Here is a 23,401-nt window from a genome sequence, read left to right as displayed (position 1 = left end):
GGTTCTCCAATCAGATATAAAGAACAAAAAAAAACAGAGCCAGAAGTAAAAGCTCCAAGAAGAACACAATAAAACCAAATTTAAACTGTGACAACAACAAAAAGAAAGAGGGGGAGAAGATGTAGATTAACAGTAGCAAAGGACGATGGAGTGCAAAAGTACTCACAAAATAGTTCGCTACAATGAACAGGGTAGGGACCCTTTTCATTACTCAAAGGTAACCACCATTGAAAAAACCACCACAAAAGCACATGAGATAAAAAAGATAGCAACAGAGGAAAGATGTATGGAATACAACCAAATAAAATCAAAAGATAGAAAAACGAAAGAGAAGGATCAAACAAGACACAAAACTAACAAAAAGCAAGATATAAAATGGCAATAGGGAACTCACAAGTATCAATAATTACACTAAATGTAAATGGATTAAACTCACCAGTAAAAAGGCACAGAGTAGCAGAATGGATTAAAAAAGAAAATCCAACTGTATGCTGCCTACAGGAAACTCATCTAAGTAACAAGGATAAAAACAAATTCAAAGTGAAAGGCTGGAAAACAATACTCCAAGCAAATAACATCCAAAAAAAAGCAGGTGTAGCAATACTCATATCGGATAATGCTGACTACAAGACAGGAAAAGTACTCAGAGACAAAAATGGCCATTTCATAATGGCTAAGGGGACACTGAATCAAGAAGACATAACAATTCTTAATATATATGCACCAAACCAAGGAGCACCAAAATATATAAGACAGCTACTTAGTGACCTTAAAACAAAAACTGACAAAAATACAATCATACTTGGAGACCTCAATACACCGCTGACGGCTCTAGATCGGTCATCCAAACAGAGAATCAACAAAGACATAGTGGCCTTAAACAAAACACTAGAGCAACTGGATATGATAGACATCTACAGGACATTTCATCCCAAAGTGACTGAGTATACATTTTTCTCCAGTGTACATGGATCATTCTCAAGAATTGACCATATGTTGGGCCACAAAAACAACATCAGCAAATTCAGAAAAATTGAAGTTGTACCAAGCATATTTTCTGATCATAAAGCCTTGAAACTAGAATTCAACTGCAAAAAAGAAGAAAAAAATCCCACAAAAATGTGGAAACTAAACAACATACTTTTAAAAAATGAATGGGTCAAAGAAGAAATAAGTGCAGAGATCAAAAGATATATACAGACTAATGAAAATGACAATACGACATATCAGAATCTATGGGATGCAGCAAAAGCAGTGATCAGAGGGAAGTTCATATCACTTCAGGCATATATGAACAAACAAGAGAGAGCCCAAGTGAACCACTTAACTTCCCACCTTAAGGAACTAGAAAAAGAAGAACAAAGACAACCCAAAACCAGCCGAAGAAAGGAGATAATAAAAATCAGAGCAGAAATAAATGAATTAGAGAACAGAAAAACTATGGAAAAAAGTAATAGAACAAGGAGCTGGTTCCTTGAAAAGATCAACAAAATTGACAAGCCCTTGGCAAGACTTACCAAGGAAAAAAGAGAAAGAACTCATATAAACAAAATCCAAAATGAAAGAGGAGAAATCACCACGGACACTGTAGATATACAAAGAATTATTGTAGAATACTATGAAACACTTTATGCCACTAAATTCAACAACCTAGAAGAAATGGATAAATTCCTAGAACAATACAACCTTCCTAGACTGAGTCAAGAAGAAGCAGAAAGCCTAAACAGACCTATCAGTAGAGAAGAAATAGAAAAAAACATTAAAAACCTCCCCAAAAATAAAAGTCCAGGCCCTGACGGCTATACCAGCAAATTTTATCAAACATTCAAAGAATACTTGGTTCCTATTTTACTCAAAGTCTTCCAAAAAATTGAAGAAGAAGCAATACTTCCAAATACATTTTATCAGGCCAACATAACCCTCATCCCAAAACCAGGCAAGGATGGCACAAAAAAAGAAAACTACAGACCAATATCTCTAATGAATACAGATGCTAAAATACTAAACAAAATACTAGCAAATCGAATGCAACAACATATTAAAAAAATAATACATCATGATCAAGTGGGATTCATCCCAGAATCTCAAGGATGGTTCAACATACATAAAACGGTTAACGTAATACACCATATCAACAAAACAAAGAACAAAAACCACATGATCTTATTAATAGACGCAGAAAAGGCTTTCGATAAAATACAACACAATTTTATGTTTAAGACTCTCAACAAAATGGGTATAGAAGGAAAATATCTCAACATGATAAAGGCCATATATGATAAACCATCAGCTAACATCATATTAAATGGCACTAAACTGAAGGCTTTCCCCCTTAAATCAGGAACAAGACAGGGTTGTCCACTCTCTCCACTCTTATTTAATGTGGTCCTAGAGGTTCTAGCCAGAGCAATCAGACAAGACAAAGAAATAAAAGGCATCCATATTGGAAAAGAAGAAGTAAAGGTATCACTTTTTGCAGATGATATGATCCTATACATCGAAAACCCCAAAGAATCCACAAAAAGACTACTAGAAACAATAAGCCAATACAGTAAGGTCGCAGGATACAAAATTAACATACAGAAGTCAATAGCCTTTCTATATGCCAACAATGAAACAATTGAGAATGAACTCAAAACAATAATCCCCTTCACGATTGCAACAAAAAAATAAAATACTTAGGAATAAATATAACAAAGAATGTAAAGGACTTATATAATGAAAACTATAAACCATTGTTAAGGGAAATCGAAAAAGATATAATGAGATGGAAGAATATACCTTGTTCTTGGCTAGGAAAAATAAATATAATCAAGATGGCTATACTACCCAAAGCAATATACAAATTTAATGCAATTCCCATCAAACTTCCAATGACGTTTTTTAAAGAAATAGAGCAAAAAATCATCAGATTTATATGGAACTATAAAAAACCCCAAATACCCAAAGCAATCCCAAAGAAAAAGAATGAAGCTGGGGGCATTACAATACCTGACTTCAAACTATATTATAGGGCCACGACAATCAAAACAGCATGGTATTGGCAGAAAAATAGACACTCAGACCAATGGAACAGAATAGAAAGTCCAGAAATAAAACCACATATATATAGTCAAATAATTTTTGATAAAGGAGCCAACAACACACAATGGAGAAAAGAAAGCCTCTTCAATAAATGGTGCTGGGAAAACTGGAAAGCCACATGCAAAAGAATGAAACTGGACTACAGTCTCTCCCCCTGTACAAAAATTAACTCAAAATGGATCAAAGATCTAAACATAAGACCTGAAACAATTAAGTACATAGAAGAAGACATAGGTACTCAACTCATGGACCTGGGTTTTAAAGAGCATTTTATGAATTTGACTCCACAGGCAAGAGAAGTGAAGGCAAAAATTAATGAATGGGACTACATCAAACTAAGAAGTTTTTGCTCAGCAAGAGAAACTGATAACAAAGTAAACAGACAGCCAACTAAATGGGAAATGATATTTTCAAACAACAGCTCAGATAAGGGCCTAATATCCAAAATATACAAAGAACTCATAAAACTCAACAACAAACAAATAAACAATCCAATAAAAAAATGGGAAGAGGATATGAACAGACACTTCTCCCAGGATGAAATACAAATGGCCAACAGATATATGAAAAGATGTTCATCTTCTTTAGCTATTAGAGAAATGCAAATCAAAACGGCAATGAGATACCACCTCACACCTGTTCGATTAGCTATTATTAGCAAGACAGGTAATAACAAATGTTGGAGAGGCTGTGGAGAATAAGGAACCCTCATACACTGTTGGTGGGAATGTAAAGTAGTACAACCATTATGGAAGAAAGTATGGTGGTTCCTCAACAACCTGAAAATAGAACTACCTTATGACCCAGCAATCCCTCTATTGGGTATATACCCCCAAAACTCAGAAACATTGATACCTAAAGACACATGCAGCCCCATGTTTATTGCAGCATTGTTCACAGTGGCCAGGACATGGAAACAACAAAAAGCCCGTCAATAGATGACTGGATAAAGAAGATGTGGCACATATACACTATGGAATACTACTCAGCCATAAGAAATGATGACATCGGATCATTTACAACAAAATGGTGGGATCTTGATAACAGTATACGAAGCGAAATAAGTAAATCAGAAAAAACCAGGAACTGTATTATTCCATACGTAGGTGGGACATAATAGTGAAACTAAGAGACATTGATAAGAGTGTGGTGGTTGGGGGGGGGGGGGGAGGGGGGAATGGGAGAGGGAAAGAGGGTGGGGAGGGGCACAAAGAAAACAAGATAGAAGGTGACAGAGGACAATCTGACTTTGGGTGGTGGGTATGCAACATAATTGAACGACAAGATAACCTGGACTTGTTATCTTTGAATATATGTATCCTGATTTATTGATGTCACCCCATTAAAAATAAATAAATAAAAAAAAAAAATTAAAAAAAGAAACGGAAAAAAAAAAAAAGCCTTGAATCTAAAATTCAACTGCAAAAAAGAGGTTAAAAAAACCCCACAAAAATATGAAAACTAAACAACATACTTTTAAAAAATGAGTGGGTCAAAGAAGAAATAAGTGCAGAGAACAAAAGACATATACAGACAAATGAGAATGACAATACAACATATCAGAATCTCTGGGATGCAGCAAAAGCAGTAGGAAGAGGGAAGTTCAAATCATTTCAGGTCTATATAAACAAACAAGAGATAGCCCAAGTAACAACTTAACTTCACACCTTAAGAAACTAGAAAAAGAAGAACAAAGACAACCCAAAACCAGCCAAAGAAAGGAAATAATAAAAATCAGAGCAGAAATAAATAAAATAGAGAATAGAAAAACTATAGAAAAAATTAATAAAACAAGGAGCTGGTTCTTTGAAAAGATCAGCAAAATTGACAAACCCATGGCAATACTCACCAAGAAAAAAAGAGAAAGGACTCATATAAACAAAATCCAAAATGAAAGAGGCGAAATCACCTAAGACATCATAGATATACAAAGAATTATTGTAGAATACTATGAAAAACTATATGCCACCAAATTCAACAATCTAGGAAAAATGGATAAATTCCTAGAACCATACAACCTTCCTAGACTGAGTCATGAAGAAGCAGAAAGCCTAAATAGACCAATTAGCAGGGAGCAAATTTTTGGGCCTCCCCAAAAATAAAAGTCCAGGCCCAGATGGTTATACTAGTGAATTCTATCAAACATTCAAAGAAGACTTGGTTCCTATTCTACTCAAAGTCTTCCAAAAAATTGAAGAAGAAGCAACACTTCCAAACACATTTTATGAGGCCAACATAACCCTCATACCGAAACCTGGCAAGGATGGCACGAAAAATGAAAACTACAGACCAATATCTCTAATAAATACAGATGCTAAAATACTAAACAAAATACTAGCAAATCAAATACAACAACATATTAAAAAAATAATAAATCGGCCCTGGCTGGTTGGCTCAGTGGTAGAGCGTCGGCCTGGCGTGCAGAAGTCCTGGGTTCAATTCCCGGCCAGGGCACACAGGAGAAGCGCCCATCTGCTTCTCCAACCCTCCCCCTCTCCTTCCTCTCTGTCTCTCTCTTCCCCTCCCGCAGCGAGGCTCCATTGGAGCAAAGATGGCCTGGGCACTGGGGATGGCTCCTTGGCCTCTGCCCAGGCACTAGAGTGGCTCTGGTCACAACAGAGCGACGCCCCGGAGGGGCAGAGCATCGCACCCTGGTGGGCAGAGCGTCGCCCCCTGGTGGGCGTGCCGGGTGGATCCCGGTCGGGCGCATGCGGGAGTCTGTCTGACTATCTCTCCCCGTTTCCAGCTTCAAAAAAATACAAAATAATAATAATAATAATAATAATAAATCATGGTCAACTGGGATTCATCCCAGAATCTCAAAGATGGTTCAAAATACATAAAACGGTTAGTGTAATACATCATATCAACAAAACAAAGAACAAAAACCACAGAAACAGCATTCTATAAAATACAACACAACTTTATGTTTAAGACACTCAACAAAATGGGTATAGAAGGAAAATATCTCAATATGATAAAGGCCATATATGATAAACCATCAGCTAACATCATATTAAATGGCATAAAACAGAAGCCTTTCCCCCTTAAATCAGGAACAAGACAGGGTTGTCCACTCTCTCCACTCTTATTTAATGTGGTGCTAGAAGTTCTAGCCTGAGCAATCAGACAAGATAAAGAAATAAAAGGCATCCATATCAGAAAAGAAGAGGTAAAAGTTTCACTTTTTGCACATGATATGATCCTATACATTGAAAACCCCAAAGACTCTACAAAAAGATTACTAGAAACAATAAACCAAAATAGTAAGGTTGCAGGATACAAAATTAATATACAAAAGTCCATAGCCTTTCTATATGCCAACAACAAAACATTAGAAAATGAACTCAAAAAAATAATCCCCTTCACGATTGCAACAACAAAAAAATAAAGTATCTAGGAATAAACATAACAAAGAATGTAAAGGACCTATATAACAAAAACTACAAAGCATTGTTAAGGGAAATCAAAAAAGATATAATGAAATGGAAAAATATTCCTTGTTCTTGGATAGGAAGAATAAATATAATCAAAATGACCATATTACCCAAAGCAATATACAAATTTAATGCAATTCCTATCAAAATTCCAATGACATTTTTTTTTAAAAAAATGAAACAAAAAATTATCAGATTTATATGGAACTATAAAAAACCCCAAATACCCAAAGCAATCCTAAAGAAAAAGAACAAAGCTGGGGACATTCCAATACCTGACTTAAAATTATATTATGGAGCCACGACAATCAAAACAGCATGGTATTGGCAGAAAAAATAGACACTCAGACCAATGGAACAGAATAGAAAGTCCAGAAATAAAACCACATATATATGGTCAAATAATTTTTGATAAAGGGGCCAACAACACACAATGGAGAAAAAAAAGTCTCTTCAATAAATGGTGCTGGGAAAACTGGAAAGCCATATGCAAAAGAATGAAACTCAACTACAGTTTGTCTCCTTTTACTAAAATTAATTCAAAATGCATTAAAGACCTAAATATAAGACCTGAAACAATAAAGTACATAGAAGAAAACATGGGTACTAAACTCATGGACCTTGGTTTTAAAGAGTATTTTATGAATTTGACTCCAAAGGCAAGAGAAGTGAAGGCAAAGATAAATGAATGGGACTACATCAGAATAAAAAGTTTTTGCTCAGCAAGAGAAACTGACAACAAAGTAAACAGACAGCCAACTAAATGGGAAATGATATTTTCAAACAACAGCTCAGATAAGGGCCTAATATCCAAAATATACAAAGAACTCATAAAACTCAACAACAAACAAACAACCCAATAAAAAAATGGGAAGAGGACATGAGCAGACACTTCTCCCGGGAAGAAATACAAATGGCCAACAGATATATGAAAAGATGTTTATCTTCATTAGTTATTAGAGAAATGCAAATCAAAACTATAATGAGATACAACCTGACACCTGTTAGATTAGCTATTATCAACAAGACAGGTAACAACAAGTGTTGGAGAGGCTGCCGAGAAAAAGGAACCCTAATCCACAGTTCATGGGAATGTAAAGTAATATAGCCATTATGTAAGAAAGTATGGTTGTTCCTCAAAAACCTGAAAATGGAACTACCTTTTGACCCAGCAATATCTCTACTGGGTATATACCCCCAAAGCTCAGAGACATTAATACATAAAGACACATGTAGCCCCATGTTCATTTCAGCATTGTTCACAGTGGCCAAGACATGGAAACAACCAAAAAGCCCTTCAATAGAAGACTGGATAAAGATGTGGCACATATACACTATGGAATACTACTCAGCCATAAGAAATGATGACATCGGATCATTTACAACAAAATGGTGGGATCTTGATAACATTATATGTAGTAAAATAAGTATATCAGAAAAAACTAAGAACTACATGATTCCATACATAGGTGGGACATAAAAACAAGACTAAGAGTCATGGACAAGAGTGTGGTGGTTACTGGGGAAGGGGGTGGGGAGGAGAGGGACGAAGAGGGAAAGGGAGAGGGGGAGGGGCACAAAGAAAACCAGATAGAAGGTGATGGAGGACAATCTGACTTTAGGTGATGGGTATGCAACATAATTGAATGACAAGATAACCTGGAGATGTTTTCTTTGAACATATGTACCCTGATTTATTGATTTCATCCCATTAAAATTAATAAAAGTATATAATAAAAAAATATTTTTATAACATCATTTCAAAGTACTGTACATATAGCCTACTCAATTTACAACCAAGTCGTGTTATGACCCATCTGTTGGAACCAATCATGGTCGTAAGTCGAGTACTGGCTGTATAATTAGGTAATTATTTGGATACTTTATTGCTTAAGATCTGTCTGCCTGTTCACCCTAAAACAACCCACATGTTTTGCACAAACTAATAAGCGAATACATGTACAGGTACTGTGGCCATTTGTGAACATGTGCAGTCCTAAAAACTCTGTCACCAGGCACACACTGTCAGGGTCAAGAGGTCCCTTGGGAGGTGAGGTGGTGCCAAGGCAAAAAAATGTGTGGGGTGTTGACATGGGGAAGAGAAAGTTACAAAAGCAGCTATGCACTTTATTTCCCAAGACCAATTTTATACTGTGCAGAAGAATTCATGCATGTGCGACCCCCCCTTCTGCTGAAGTGAACTATAGATAAGGCAGCAGGTTATATAGCTGTGGGAGCAAGTGAGTATGTGCTCCCACTTCCAGGTCATGTTCTTTTGGCATAGCTACTGTGCAGGCGCTCTGGGCTCTAGCTCATAGCTGGGCCCTCACACACACATTCCCTAATGGGGTCAGAAAAGGTGACACTCTGCCTCCTGTCCCAGTTCTTATACTGTAATCAAGAGCCTTTTTTGTGGTCTATTTAGCTTCATGTTTTTCACATTTCTTGTGCTTTTTGTTGGTGATTTTGCTGTTTAAAATGGCCCTCAGGTGTAGTGCTGAGTGCTGTCTCATGTTCTCAGTGCCAGAAAGCTCTGACATGCCTATTGGAGAAAATACTGTGGGAGGCAGTTAGAAGGACAAAGACTACAGGCCAGGCACAGACATTCCCCAGGGCCAAGCCCCAGGTGCCTAGCAAAGGGCAAAACTGGAAAAACAAGAATCTTGCCAAGGTGCCTTTTCCTCTGCTAGCATATTGCTGGTCATGCAGTTTAGACCCCTTGATTTCATGTCACTGGCCATATGGTTTGGACCCTCCCCTGCATGTTGCTAATCATGCAGGTTAAACCCCTTCAGCAAAGGAATGAACAAGGCGGCCAGAGAATAGCCCTGGTGCTGACCAATCAGTGGAGACCACACCCTAAAAGGACACACCTGGAGAGCTGATAAATATTCTATTGAGATCCTCCCAAGGGCCTCCCCTAAAATCTCCACCCTTAAGATCTCTTAAGACTGAGGACCCAGTGCACTCTCCTTCCCAGGAGTTCACCCACACCTTTCCCTTCATCCCTTCTTTCTTCTTCCCTCACAGACCTGCACCTCCTAAGCTCTAAGGGTCCTCATAAGACTTGCAACCAGGGCAACAGTGGGCAGTGGCACCTTGTCCAGGCTAACGCCCTAATTCTGTCTCCAAGGCCCCCTTTCCTCTGACTTCTGTCAGCCAAAGCAGCCCAGCCTAGCCTCTCTCCTGTGGCTTTCCTTCTTTTAGTCTAGGTCCTTCCTTATTCCACTGTCCCCAGCTTTATTCAACTTACTCTCAAAATCACCTGGACTTATGCTGTGAAGTTTTCTAGCACGAAGTCAGGAACCCACAGCTCACTGACTGGCCCTAGGCAAACCCAAGGGGATAGGTTCGCTGTCTGGTGACAATACAAGTGCCAGATAAGCATCATTTAGGCATGAATTCTAGTGCTGTTGGCCACAAATTTGGCATTAATGAATCAACAATATATATTAAATATGGTGTCTGAACAAAAACAAACAAAAAATAAAGTTATATATTGCTCAGTAAACTAAAATGTTATGACTGGAGGCTCCCATGACTCTAATGCCATCTTTCCCTTATGAGCAATGGTTAAATATTTGCTAATTCAATGTCTGTGATGACTTCATAGAACATACTACTGTGAAAACCAAGAACCAACTGCAAACATTATAACATATATGTCTATATTTATTAAGTTTGTGTGTATATGCATATGTGTATATGTTTAGTAGTTCTCAACCATGTTGAAGTCATAAAACCTGTTTTAAAATCTAGAAAGACATGGATACTGGGGGATGAGGGGCAGTGTGAGGAGAGATAGCTAGGACCCTATTCGGACAAGTCCGGAGTAGGGGTGGGGGTGTTGGTATCACATTATAGTCTAAGGAAATGCTCTCACCCCAAAGAGTTGTTTAATGTGGTGACAGTTTATTCAAATACACACACATTTGCATGTGATGGCCCCTGACATGTCTCCCAGGTAAAATCCTGACAGAGACATCAATATCAAGAGAGACAGAGATTAGAATACATAGACAAATAAATACATATAATATATGATATTGGTTTTCAACCACCTGTCCACAGGTCTGCTAGATATCTCATGCTGGTCCATGAAAGAATTAACCACCCTGATTTTGTATAAATACTATAGACCCAATGATCTTAGTCAAATTCGTTTATGCTCAGGGCAATTTCTGCCTTAGTGGTCCCTGAAATAATTCTCCTATTTTCACCGGTCCCCAAATGTAAAAAGGTTGAAAACACCACTACCATAGAGCACACTGAATTTTATTTCAAATTTTTTACAATGACTAAAATTTAAATTATTTACGTTTAATCCACTAATAACAAACACTAGACAATTCCAAATTACATGTGTCCCCAGAAGAAAGATAACATGATATGAATCACTGACTTAAGACATTCCCTAAGGTAAATAAACACAGGCAAGAAAAAGAAGTTGAAATATATATATATATATATATATATATGAATTATATATGAATATTGATGTTAGCTTGTTCCATTTGCATGATGGGCAGTAATGTAAATAAAGCTTCTTTACATATAGGCTCTTGGCAGGCAATAACTACTAAGTACCTGACTCTGTATCCTTTAAATAATAGACAATATTTCTTAGTAAAGCTTCTAATTAGACATGTTTGTTGACAATGAAAATAGAAAGAAAGAAAAAAAAACCCATCCCAGTAAAAAGTTGTGTGGAAATTCTGATTGTAACTAGAACAAGTTTACCATTAATAATTCAATGCTGGCGGAACACTACAATTTTGAGTGACTCACACAGACCAGCATTGGCATATGTTGTACCACAGGTAGATGCGAGGGCACCAGGAAACCACTTCAGGGTTTTCCCAGAAGTGTAGTCAAAAAAGGTCACTTGTGGTAAAAGATCTTTTAGATTAGTCTTTTATTTATTTATTTATTTTGTATTTTTCTGAAGCTGGAAACGGGGAGAGACAGTCAGAGGGACTCCTGCATGCGCCCGACCGGAATCCACCCGGCACGCCCACCAAGGGGCAACGCTCTGCCCACCAGGGGGCGATGCTCTGCTGCGACCAGAGCCACTCTAGCGCCTGGGGCAGAGGCCAAGGAGCCATCCCCAGTGCCAGGGCCATCTTTGCTCCAATGGAGCCTCGCTGCGGGAGGGGAAGAGAGAGACAGAGAGGAAGGAGAGGGGGAGGGGTGGAGAAGCAGATGGGCGCTTCTCCTGTGTGCCCTGGCCAGGAATCGAACCCGGGACTTCTGCATGCCAGGCCAACGCTCTACCACTGAGCCAACCGGCCAGGGCGGATTAGTCTTTTAAATCAATGCATGAATTAAAAATAATTTACATATAAATAGGCTAATACTCTGGCTTTGAAATTAAATGAATTTTTAAAAGATTTAAGTAACTTCAAGAAAGGTCGGTTAGGTATTAAGTATACATAATGTGATTTTTGAAAACCACTTATCTTGTTGGTTTATTAATATTTTGTATTCATAGTCAGCATTGTTCTAAAAATTGTGTGCTTAGTTAGCAATGCACCAAAGTCAAAGAAGCTCCAAAGGTAAGAAAAAAATCTTTCCCAAATGAGTATTTGGAAGGACAGGTCTAGAATCTGACATGAAGATAGTAAAAATTAACTTTTGCCCACACAGTAATACCTGTTAGATTTAGATATATCACCATATATTCTAAATAAGCATGGCATTGTGCCAGTAAAATTTACTTTGATCTTTAGCTTCACTGATAAATTATAGCTTTTCAAAAACACAAAAGCTGTAGGTTGTCTACTGAATTATCAGAGGGGGGTCACAATCATAATCTTTAATCCCAATTTGCCTCTTTGCAGTATAAATGTAGTGTTTTTTCCAACTGGAATGAAAGGATAAACCCACCCCACTCCTGTTACAAACATTAGTGTACCTTAAAACTGGTGGACTTAAACAGGTGGAGCACAGGGCATCTTTAGGGCACTGAAACTGTTCAGTGTGACACTACAGCCGTAGATGAATGACATTATGCATTTGTCCAAACACCTGCTACTATCCAACACAGAGCAATCCTAACATAAACCAGGGACTTCAGTGAACAATAATGTTAACTAAATTGTAGCAAATGGCCCATCAGTTATCACAAACATACCAATACCAGGTGTTAATAAAACCAAAACTGTGAGCGGGGGAGAGGGAATCTATGAAAACTTGATACTTTCTGTTCAATTTTTCTGTAAACCTAAAGCTGCTCTAGAAAATAAAGACTGTTAGTCTGTTTTTTCAGTTGGTATACCAAATGTAGTAATACATTCAAAGATATTTTCTTTAAATAAATGGTTTACCTACTATACTCAGAGGAGCCCTATCAGCCCTAGGAAATGATTCACTGACCACTTGGTTTGGGGATGTGGGGGGTGGGAAAGGGAGTAGGGGAAGCAGGAGGAGGGAGCAGGAGGAGGAGGGAGCAGGAAGAGGGAGCAGGAGGAGGGAGCAGGTGAGGAGGGAGCAGGGGAGGAGGGAGCAGGGGAGGAGGGAGCAGGGAGGAGAGAGCAGGAGGAGGGAACAGGGGAGGAGGAAGGAGGGAGCAGGAGGAGGGAGCAGGGGAGGAGGGAGCAGGAGGAGGGAGCAGGAGGAGGGAGCAGGAGGAGGGAGCAGGAGGAGGGAGCTGAGGAGGGAGCAGGAGGAGGGAGCAGGAGGAGGGAGCAGGGGAGGAGAGCAGGAGGAGGGAGCAGGAGGAGGGAGCAGGGGAGGAGGGAGCAGGAGGAGGGAGCAGGGGAGGAGGGAGCAGGGGAGGAGGGAGCAGGAGGAGGGAGCAGGGGAGGAGGGAGCAGGAGGAGGGAGCAGGGAGGAGGGAGCAGGAGGAGGGAGGAGGGGAGGAGGGAGCAGGAGGAGGGAGCAGGGGTAGAGAGCAGGGGAGGAGGGAGCAGGGGAGGAGGGAGAGGGAGGAAGGAGCAAGGGAGGAGGGAGCAGGGGAGGAGGCAGCAGGAGGAGGGAGCAGGAGTAGAGAGCAGGGGAGGAGGGAGCAGGAGGAGGGAGCAGGGGAGGAGAGAGCAGGAGGAGGGAGCAGGGGAGGAGGGAGCAGGAGGAAGGAGCAGGAGGAGGGAACAGGAGGAGGGAGCAGGGGAGGAGAGAGCAGGAGGAGGGAGCAGGAGGAGGGAGCAGGGGAGGAGGGAGCAGGGGAGGAGGGAGCAGGGGAGGAGGGAGCAGGGGAGGAGGGAACAGGAGGAGGGAACAGGGGAGGAGAGAGCAGGAGGAGGGAGCAGGGGAGGAGGGAGCAGGGGAGGAGGGAGCAGGAGGAGGGAGCAGGGGAGGAGGGAGCAGGGGAGGAGAGAGCAGGGGAGGAGGGAGCAGGGAGGAGGGAGCAGGAGGAGGGAGCAGGGGAGGAGGGAGCAGGGGAGGAGGGAGCAGGAGGAGGGAACAGGAGGAGGGAGCAGGGGAGGAGAGAGCAGGAGGAGGGAGCAGGGGAGGAGGGAGCAGGGGAGGAGGGAGCAGGGGAGGAGGGAGCAGGAGGAAGGAGCAGGAGGAGGGAACAGGAGGAGGGAGCAGGGGAGGAGAGAGCAGGAGGAGGGAGCAGGGGAGGAGGGAGCAGGGGAGGAGGGAACAGGAGGTGGGAGCAGGGGAGGAGGGAGCAGGAGGAGGGAGCAGGAGGAGGGAGCAGGAGGAAGGAGCAGGAGGAGGGAGCAGGAGGAGGGAGCAGGAGGAAGGAGCAGGAGGAGGGAGCAGGAGGAGGGAGCAGGAGGAAGGAGCAGGAGGAGGGAGCAGGGGAGGAGGGAGCAGGGGAGGAGGGAGCGGGAGGTGGGAGCAGGGGAGGAGGGAGCAGGAGGAGGGAGCAGGAGGAAGGAGCAGGAGGAGGGAGCAGGGGAGGAGGGAGCAGGGGAGGAGGGAACAGGAGGAGGGAACAGGGGAGGAGGGAGCAGGAGGAGGGAACAGGGGAGGAGGGAACAGGAGGAGGGAGCAGGGGAGGAGGGAGCAGGAGGAGGGAACAGGGGAGGAGGGAACAGGAGGAGGGAACAGGGGAGGAGAGAGCAGGAGGAGGGAGCAGGGGAGGAGAGAGCAGGAGGAGGGAGCAGGAGGAGGGAGCAGGGGAGGAGGGAACAGGAGGAGGGAGCAGGGGAGGAGGGAGCAGGGGAGGAGGGAACAGGAGGAGGGAACAGGGGAGGAGGGAGCAGGAGGAGGGAGCAGGGGAGGAGGGAACAGGAGGAGGGAACAGGGGAGGAGAGAGCAGGAGGAGGGAGCAGGGGAGGAGAGAGCAGGAGGAGGGAGCAGGAGGAGGGAACAGGGGAGGAGAGAGCAGGAGGAGGGAGCAGGGGAGGAGAGAGCAGGAGGAGGGAGCAGGGGAGGAGGGAGCAGGGGAGGAGGGAGCAGGAGGTGGGAGCAGGGGAGGAGGGAGCAGGAGGAGGGAGCAGGAGGAAGGAGCAGGAGGAGGGAGCAGGGGAGGAGGGAGCAGGGGAGGAGGGAACAGGAGGAGGGAACAGGGGAGGAGGGAGCAGGAGGAGGGAACAGGGGAGGAGGGAACAGGAGGAGGGAACAGGGGAGGAGAGAGCAGGAGGAGGGAGCAGGGGAGGAGAGAGCAGGAGGAGGGAGCAGGAGGAGGGAGCAGGGGAGGAGGGAACAGGAGGAGGGAGCAGGGGAGGAGGGAGCAGGGGAGGAGGGAACAGGAGGAGGGAACAGGGGAGGAGGGAGCAGGAGGAGGGAACAGGGGAGGAGGGAACAGGAAGAGGGAACAGGGGAGGAGAGAGCAGGAGGAGGGAGCAGGGGAGGAGAGAGCAGGAGGAGGGAGCAGGGGAGGAGGGAGCAGGGGAGGAGGGAGCAGGGGAGGAGGGAGCAGGGGAGGAGGGAACAGGAGGAGGGAACAGGGGAGGAGAGAGCAGGAGGAGGGAGCAGGGGAGGAGGGAGCAGGGGAGGAGGGAGCAGGGGAGGAGGGAGCAGGAGGAAGGAGCAGGAGGAGGAAGCTGAGGAGGAGGGAGCAGGAGGAGGGAGCAGGGGAGGAGGGAGCAGGAGGTGGGAGCAGGGGAGGAGGGAGCAGGAGGAGGGAGCAGGAGGAGGGAGCAGGAGGAAGGAGCAGGAGGAGGGAGCAGGAGGAGGGAGCAGGAGGAAGGAGCAGGAGGAGGGAGCAGGGGAGGAGGGAGCAGGGGAGGAGGGAACAGGAGGAGGGAACAGGGGAGGAGGGAGCAGGAGGAGGGAACAGGGGAGGAGGGAACAGGAGGAGGGAACAGGGGAGGAGAGAGCAGGAGGAGGGAGCAGGAGGAGGGAACAGGGGAGGAGGGAACAGGAGGAGGGAACAGGGGAGGAGAGAGCAGGAGGAGGGAGCAGGGGAGGAGGGAGCAGGGGAGGAGGGAACAGGAGGAGGGAGCAGGGGAGGAGGGAGCAGGGGAGGAGGGAACAGGAGGAGGGAACAGGGGAGGAGGGAGCAGGAGGAGGGAACAGGGGAGGAGGGAACAGGAGGAGGGAACAGGGGAGGAGAGAGCAGGAGGAGGGAGCAGGGGAGGAGAGAGCAGGAGGAGGGAGCAGGAGGAGGGAGCAGGGGAGGAGGGAACAGGAGGAGGGAGCAGGGGAGGAGGGAGCAGGGGAGGAGGGAACAGGAGGTGGGAGCAGGGGAGGAGGGAGCAGGAGGAGGGAGCAGGAGGAGGGAGCAGGAGGAAGGAGCAGGAGGAGGGAGCAGGAGGAGGGAGCAGGAGGAAGGAGCAGGAGGAGGGAGCAGGAGGAGGGAGCAGGAGGAAGGAGCAGGAGGAGGGAGCAGGGGAGGAGGGAGCAGGGGAGGAGGGAACAGGAGGAGGGAACAGGGGAGGAGGGAGCAGGAGGAGGGAACAGGGGAGGAGGGAACAGGAGGAGGGAACAGGGGAGGAGGGAGCAGGAGGAGGGAGCAGGAGGAAGGAGCAGGAGGAGGGAGCAGGAGGAGGGAGCAGGAGGAGAGAGCAGGAGGAGGGAGCAGGAGGAGGGAGCAGGGGAGGAGGGAACAGGAGGAGGGAGCAGGGGAGGAGGGAGCAGGGGAGGAGGGAGCAGGAGGAGGGAGCAGGGGAGGAGGGAACAGGAGGAGGGAGCAGGGGAGGAGAGAGCAGGAGGAGGGAGCAGGGGAGGAGAGAGCAGGAGGAGCAGGAGGAGGGAGCAGGGGAGGAGAGAGCAGGAGGAGCAGGAGGAGGGAGCAGGGGAGGAGAGAGCAGGAGGAGGGAGCAGGGGAGGAGGGAGCAGGAGGAGCAGGAGGAGGGAGCAGGGGAGGAGAGAGCAGGAGGAGGGAGCAGGGGAGGAGGGAGCAGGAGGAGCAGGAGGAGGGAGCAGGGGAGGAGGGAGCAGGAGGAGGGAGCAGGGGAGGAGGGAGCAGGAGGAGCAGGAGGAGGGAGCTGAGGAGGAGGGAGCAGGAGGAGGGAGCAGGGGAGGAGAGAGCAGGAGGAGCAGGAGGAGGGAGCAGGGGAGGAGGGAGCAGGAGTAGAGAGCAGGGGAGGAGGGAGCAGGAGGAAGGAGCAGGAGGAGGGAGCAGGAGGAGGGAGCAGGGGAGGAGGGAACAGGAGGAGGGAGCAGGAGGAGGGAGCAGGAGGAGGGAGCAGGGGAGGAGGGAACAGGAGGAGCAGGAGGAGGGAGCAGGGGAGGAGGGAGCAGGAGTAGAGAGCAGGGGAGGAGGGAGCAGGAGGAGGGAGCAGGAGGAGGGAGCAGGAGGAGAGAGCAGGGGAGGAGAGAGCAGGAGGAGCAGGAGGAGGGAGCAGGGGAGGAGAGAGCAGGAGGAGCAGGAGGAGGGAGCAGGGGAGGAGGGAGCAGGAGTAGAGAGCAGGGGAGGAGGGAGCAGGAGGAGGGAGCAGGAGGAGGGAGCAGGAGGAGAGAGCAGGGGAGGAGAGAGCAGGAGGAGCAGGAGGAGGGAGCAGGGGAGGAGAGAGCAGGAGGAGCAGGAGGAGGGAGCAGGGGAGGAGGGAGCAGGAGTAGAGAGCAGGGGAGGAGGGAGCAGGAGGAGGGAGCAGGAGGAGGGAGCAGGAGGAGGGAGCAGGGGAGGAGAGAGCAGGAGGAGCAGGAGGAGGGAGCAGGGGAGGAGGGAGCAGGAGTAGAGAGCAGGAGGAGGGAGCAGGGGAGGAGGGAGCAGGAGGAAGGAGCAGGAGGAGGGAGCTGAGGAGGGAGCAGGAGGAGCAGGAGGAGGGAGCTGAGGAGGGAGCAGGAGGAGGGAGCAGGAGGAGGGAGCAGGGGAGGAGGGAGCAGGAGGAGGGAGCAGGAGGAGGGAGCAGGGGAGGAGGGAGCAGGAGGAGGGAGCTGAGGAGGAGGGAGCAGGGGAGGAGGGATCAGGGAGGAGGGAGCAGGAGGAGGGAGCAGAGGAGGAGGGAGCTGAGGAGGGAGCAGGGGAGGAGGGATCAGGGAGGAGGGAGCAGGGGAGGAGGGAGCAGGGGAGGAGGGATCAGGGAGGAGGGAGCAGGGGAGGAGGAAGCAGGGGAGGAGGGAGCAGGAGGAGGGAGCAGGGGAGGAGGAAGCAGGGGAGGAGGGATCAGGGAGGAGGGAGCAGTGAGGAAGCTGCAGTGCTCCCTCTCCTACCACCAGTGTGCTTCAAGCAGAGCAACCCCTCTTCAGTTTGTTCTACAGGCTATTCTGCCACATTGGAGTCTATTAAAGACAGGGTTCTTCCACTAAATGGATAAAGAAAGGGCATGAAAACCACTGACACGGCCCAACAAAAAAACTAGCTAATAATTCCATATATTAACATTCTGGGCTACTGAATAAATAAACATTGAGCACTGACTTCACACCTGACCATTATTTCAACCTGGGACTGAGCTAAGCAGAAAAGGAATGAGTATCTTGGCAGCAGTCCAATCGATCAGTGCTGACATTAGCCAGCACCCAGTACTTCACTAGCACATGCAACAAACTTGGGAGGGTACAGGCACATACAAAGCTGAGTTCCAGCCCTCATGAAGCTCATAATCTTACAGGACAGATAAAACTAATACTTTTACCAAGATATGAATACAACCGAAAATGTTGGAGGCACGCAGTACCAGATTTAAAGAGCTAAAAACAGATTCCAGATCTTCTGTCGAGTATCAACAGATTGCCAGCCCTGAATGATGTAAGGGTGAGTACAAGGGAGAACATTTCAGTGTCCAATTAAGCCTCATTTTCCCAAATCCTTTTCTCCCTTAAATAATGCAACGTGAATGTGAACAGTCAGATAATCGGCACTGGAGAGTGTCTGTATGAAAGACATACATGAAAAGGAACAGAAGCAGAATGTAAGGGATGCTTCCTATTTCATCTTCAATTGCATACAGGTCTCCTCTCCAAACTGGTGTCGCCCCATCAGTACTCACTAATGAGCCAGGTCCCAGGATTTTGCAGATGGCAGGCTGGTTCCAAACAAGGCACAGTGGGCCAGAAGATTGAATGACCCCTCTCAGGGGCTACTGGGAGATATCCTAATAGCAGAAGCGGTGGCTTCTGATTAGGGTGGCTTCCTCCGGAGACCTCTTCAGCTGACTTCAGAAATAAACACCTTAAATGGGGTTTTTCCTTGCAATCCCTAGCCCTACACTAAAGAGAAAACATTCAGCTATTTATGACAGGTGCAGGAATTGTTTTTTCAAAACTGTATTTGTGTTATGCTATAAATTATCCTGTTTGCGAGTGGGAGAATAAACACCCATGTATATAGATGTACGTACACACACACACACACACACACACACACACACAGTATGTTACAGTTAAAACCATGTTGCCAACAGCCACTCAAATCCAGAGAAATTTACGGTTCTAAATGCAGACACACATTCAGGATAAAGACAAGAAGATTATAAATGCTTCAACAATTACCAGAATAAATAAAGTGCCCGAGGCACATAAACATTTGCAGCACAGCCTTGTGGTTCACACTGACAACCAGCAGACCTGTTGCAAATGAGAGACTGGGAGATCCAACAGGATTAGAAATGCAAAGCTGCTGCACCAGATGACATGCTTTATTTGCCAATGAACTCTGGGCTCAAAGGCACCAAAGCAATCTACGATCAGAGTGCTTCTTGGTAATTCACTGGCCCACTGAGACCCACTACGAGGGAATCATAATGCAGGACCCTCTTTAAATAGGCAGAGTTCTTTACAGCCATTAGCGATTCCATTTTGAGACTATCCTTCAATAACACACTTTTTTTTCACTGAGAATTGGTAGTGTGTGTTTTACCTAGATGAGACCCAGAGGTTGAAAGGAACGTGCATCATACATTAACTATCAGCATATCTAAATAGGGACTTTCAGTAGGTACAGGAGAGTGAATGGTTGTGCTGAAGTTGGTGAGCAGATTTTTTTTTTTTACTGAAACTAGAATAGCCGAGACTGAAGTCAAGTTTAAAAAGTTCTTTAGATCCTAGCGTTTATGAGATACAGGGAGGTCCAATGGAAGGAAGAGAGTCTTCATTTCCTTACTGTCTCTGTATAATTTTATGCTACCATATATTATTTTTATATACATATGTACATATTCATACAAAGGATGTTTAGAAATCTTTTTATAAATCTATAAGTTCAAAGTAGAGGCCCTGGCTGGGTAGCTCAGTTGGTTGAAGCATCATGCTTATATGCCTGATCTGTTGGTGGCAGGTTCAATCCCCCATCAGGGAACACACAAGAGTCACCACTCAATGCACAGATGGATGGAACAGCATGTCGATGTCTCTCTCCCCACTTCCCTCTCCTTCCCTTCCTCTATCTCTAAAATATCAACTGACAAATTAAAAAAAAAAAAGTAGAGCACAAATGTCTTAGGTCTCAGCTCAGATGCTAACAAGAGGATTCATGATTTATTAAGTGAGATAGTAAGGAAGGGCTCCCAAAAGAAACTGTTAAGGAAGTGGCAGGAAGCAGGACTGGAGAGGCAGGAAGCCATACGAGGGTAGAATCTGGGGTAGAGCCCTCTGGAGGGAGTGATACCACCTGGGCAAAGACCCGGGGCTTTCACACTGGCTCCAGTCAATCACTGGTGAAGGGGTGCACTTCCCGCTCGCAGAAGGAATAGTGAGGCAAGTCCAGGCAACTCCACCAAGATGGTTGCAGGTGCAGCCATTGGCAGGAAGCCGGGGCGGAGCTCACAAAACACGGTGAGTGGCACCCGAGGGCATCTGGATGGTTCTCTGGCACCTGCCACTACAACAGAGAAACAAGTGGCCTACATCTCCCTGCCATGAAATCACCTGTCAATTTTTAAAAGTAAAGATGAGGGTAGACGCTAACATTTTTTTAGTAATATTATGAATTATATTTATTAACTTTTTAAAATTTCAAACAATGTAGCACTGGCCTATAACTGTAGCTGCAGGGTCTGTTTAATCTCCGTGGAACGGCAAAAAAAAAAAAAAGTTAGTATTTTTCAAAGCAATAAAAACTTTATTATAAAAAGTGTCATTAGAAAGTTATCTATCCCTATAATATATAGACTATCAGAATTTCAGGTATTAAAAAAGCAACATGTCATACTTTTCTTTCTCCTTTTGACTCTATCACATAAGTAGGCAATTAAAGAGAAAACAATATCTCCTGTTCCCCAGGGCAGAAACCAAAGTCTTGCCAGCCCACAGCCAAGTCCCAGCTCTGACTTGTACTGGTGACATCCATCCGTTGCTATGTCAGGACAAGGCCTTTTGCTGCGTTAGGTGTCGGGGCCTCCGCTCACTTACTGCTGCTCCCAGAACTGTAACCTGTCATCAAATCACAAGTGTCCTTTTCCCCCAGTTGTGAAAGAAGACTACCCCAATTAACAGCACCTGGACATGTCTTCTACACTGTGGGTTTTAAATCTTTGTAATGTCGTGGGAGATCCTTGGCAGCTGAGGAAGTCGCTGGGTTTGGAGAAGACGGGCGGCGAGGGTGGTACAAAGACCCCTGAAGAATGGGCGTGGGGAATGTTAGATTCAAGGAGTACTGACATGCTGGGGCTGCCAAGAGTGTACAAGGTCCCTGTGATGCTGAGAACAAAGAGTTCAGCAACATCCTGCATTGAGTCAGAGACCCTTATCAGAAGTTTATGTTTGAAATTCTCCACTGAGTAATACCCCCCCTGTAACTGCGCACGACCTCCCTAGCCAATGACTAACAGCCACATCAGCTTCTGTATGATGCTTGCTCATCCTAGATAGCCACCCTATAAAAAGGAGCCATTTTAGAAGCTCGGAGCTGCAGTCCCTGTGCAGGTTTGGGGGGCTGCAGTCCCTGCGCAGGTTTGGGGGGCTGCAGTGTTCCCCTGTGTGGGTTACCTGCAGTCCCTGCACAGGTTTGGGGGCTGCAGTGCCCCAGTCTCTTCAGAGGCGTGGGTTGCCTGCAGTCCCTGCGCAGTTTGTTGGCTGCGCAGGTTTGGTTGGCTGCAGTGCTCCAGTCTCTTCGGAGGCGTGGGTTGCCTGCATCCCCTGCGCAGGTTTGGGGGGCTGCAGTGTTCCCCTGTGTGGGTTACCTGCAGTCCCTGCACAGGTTTGGGGGGGCTGCAGTGCTCCCTTGCATGGGTTGCCTGCAGTCCCTGTGCAGGTCTGCAATAAAACTTATAAAATTTACTTTGTGTCTGCTGTGGCCTGTCTCCTAGGATGTAACAGATGGAGGCCCCAGCGAGATTGGCCGTGTAAGACCCCTCCTCACGGAGTGGGCTGCAGCAGACTTTGGTAGCTAGCTAGCCTCTGGCAGTTGCCATTTGGAAACTGAATTTGGCTGATTTGAAACATTTGGAGTCTTGAGACTGTTTGGTAAGGAAGCTTCCTCTTTGAATATTTGGAAACAGAGCTCTGGTTAGAAAAGGGTGTAGTGGAGCAGGCGGGACGCCACCTGATTACTCCCCACCTGGTCAGTCGGGGAACGCAGGATGCTGCCTTCTCCCTTTGGTTTTGGTTTAGAAGTTTTGTTTGTTTTGTGTGCATATTTGGTTTGTTTGTCTGCTACTGGAATGGCCAACTTAAGAGCAGACTGGCCAAACCAAGGATTGCTAGATCCATAGAAAACATAGAGAGTCTAGCGTACTATCACCAGCACCCACCTGCAGGCAGGTGGCACAGTCAGTATGCAGCCCAGTATAGCAGCAGAGGTAGAGAAAGAAAAGGCAGCCAGGCTGCAGCTGGCTGCAGGAGAAGCCGCAGGCTCCCCTCACAGTTTCAGGCACTTGCCCCTCCTCCTTGGGCACCGGCTCAAGGGCTGAGCCACTGCTTAGTCAGGCAAAAGATAACAGTGCAGTAAGCTAGAGGTTATCTGTTGTTGTATTCCCAATTTTGCTCTCTTAGTCAAGCCCCTCAGTGAGATCTTCTGAGCATGGCTTTTAAGGTCTATAATGACCAAGGAAGTAACAGAAAAGGCAAATAAGGCCCAAAAGAAGTCAGGAAATACCAACTTTTGGCTCCAACGCCCTAAGGGGCTTCATAGCTTTCATCAAGGCCCTGCTCCAGAGTGGAAAGAAAGGTCATTGAACTGAAGCCTGCCAGGCTTCCCGGCCCCACCGATTGACACACCTGTGCTGTGGAAAGAGGGACATGAGAAGGTAAGCTGCCCCCTTGCTCCACGGAGGGAGGGTTCAGTCTCTTCTAGCCCTGCTCCAGCTACCTGTGACCTGACCTTGCCCAGCATGCTGGGAATTGCCACTGAAGGCCTAAGGACATCATTCACGAGCCTAAGGTATTTCTTCCAAGTAGCAGATAAGCTAATAACACAAGGGCCATCTACTATGCCTTGCTTGAATATTTAAGTTTTATTTATCCCTCAAAGATCTCTACTGTGGGTATTGACAGACTGGTTTTATTGCTTTATGTTTAGTGTCTCCTTTATTTCTCTTATCTCAATGCCCCATGCCTATTATAGGCTGGGACCTGCTGCTAATTCCAGCTAGAAGCAGTGGTCACTAGGACTTAAACTCTAACTGCAAAGTGTAGAAATGTAACACCCTTTCCCTAAGTACTTG

General features: G+C 46.1%; 1 protein-coding gene and 1 long non-coding RNA gene across 2 annotated transcripts in view; one reads left to right on the top strand and one right to left on the bottom strand.

The window, feature by feature from the left end:
* FHIT (fragile histidine triad diadenosine triphosphatase) overlaps nt 1-23,401 on the bottom strand; it is a 1,908,162-nt gene that overhangs the window by 1,286,474 nt on the left and 598,287 nt on the right. The window lies entirely within an intron of this gene.
* LOC136382036 (uncharacterized) lies at nt 21,416-23,173 on the top strand. Its single transcript, XR_010747184.1, has 3 exons — nt 21,416-21,689; nt 21,821-22,202; nt 22,731-23,173. It is a non-coding gene; the product is annotated as an uncharacterized lncRNA (long non-coding RNA).

The sequence above is a fragment of the Saccopteryx leptura genome, chromosome 10 (assembly GCF_036850995.1).
Source record: "Saccopteryx leptura isolate mSacLep1 chromosome 10, mSacLep1_pri_phased_curated, whole genome shotgun sequence".
NCBI classification, from domain to species: domain Eukaryota; kingdom Metazoa; phylum Chordata; class Mammalia; order Chiroptera; family Emballonuridae; genus Saccopteryx; species Saccopteryx leptura.
The sequence above is the reverse complement of the archived record's forward strand: the minus strand, read 5'-3'. Positions and strand labels throughout refer to the sequence as shown.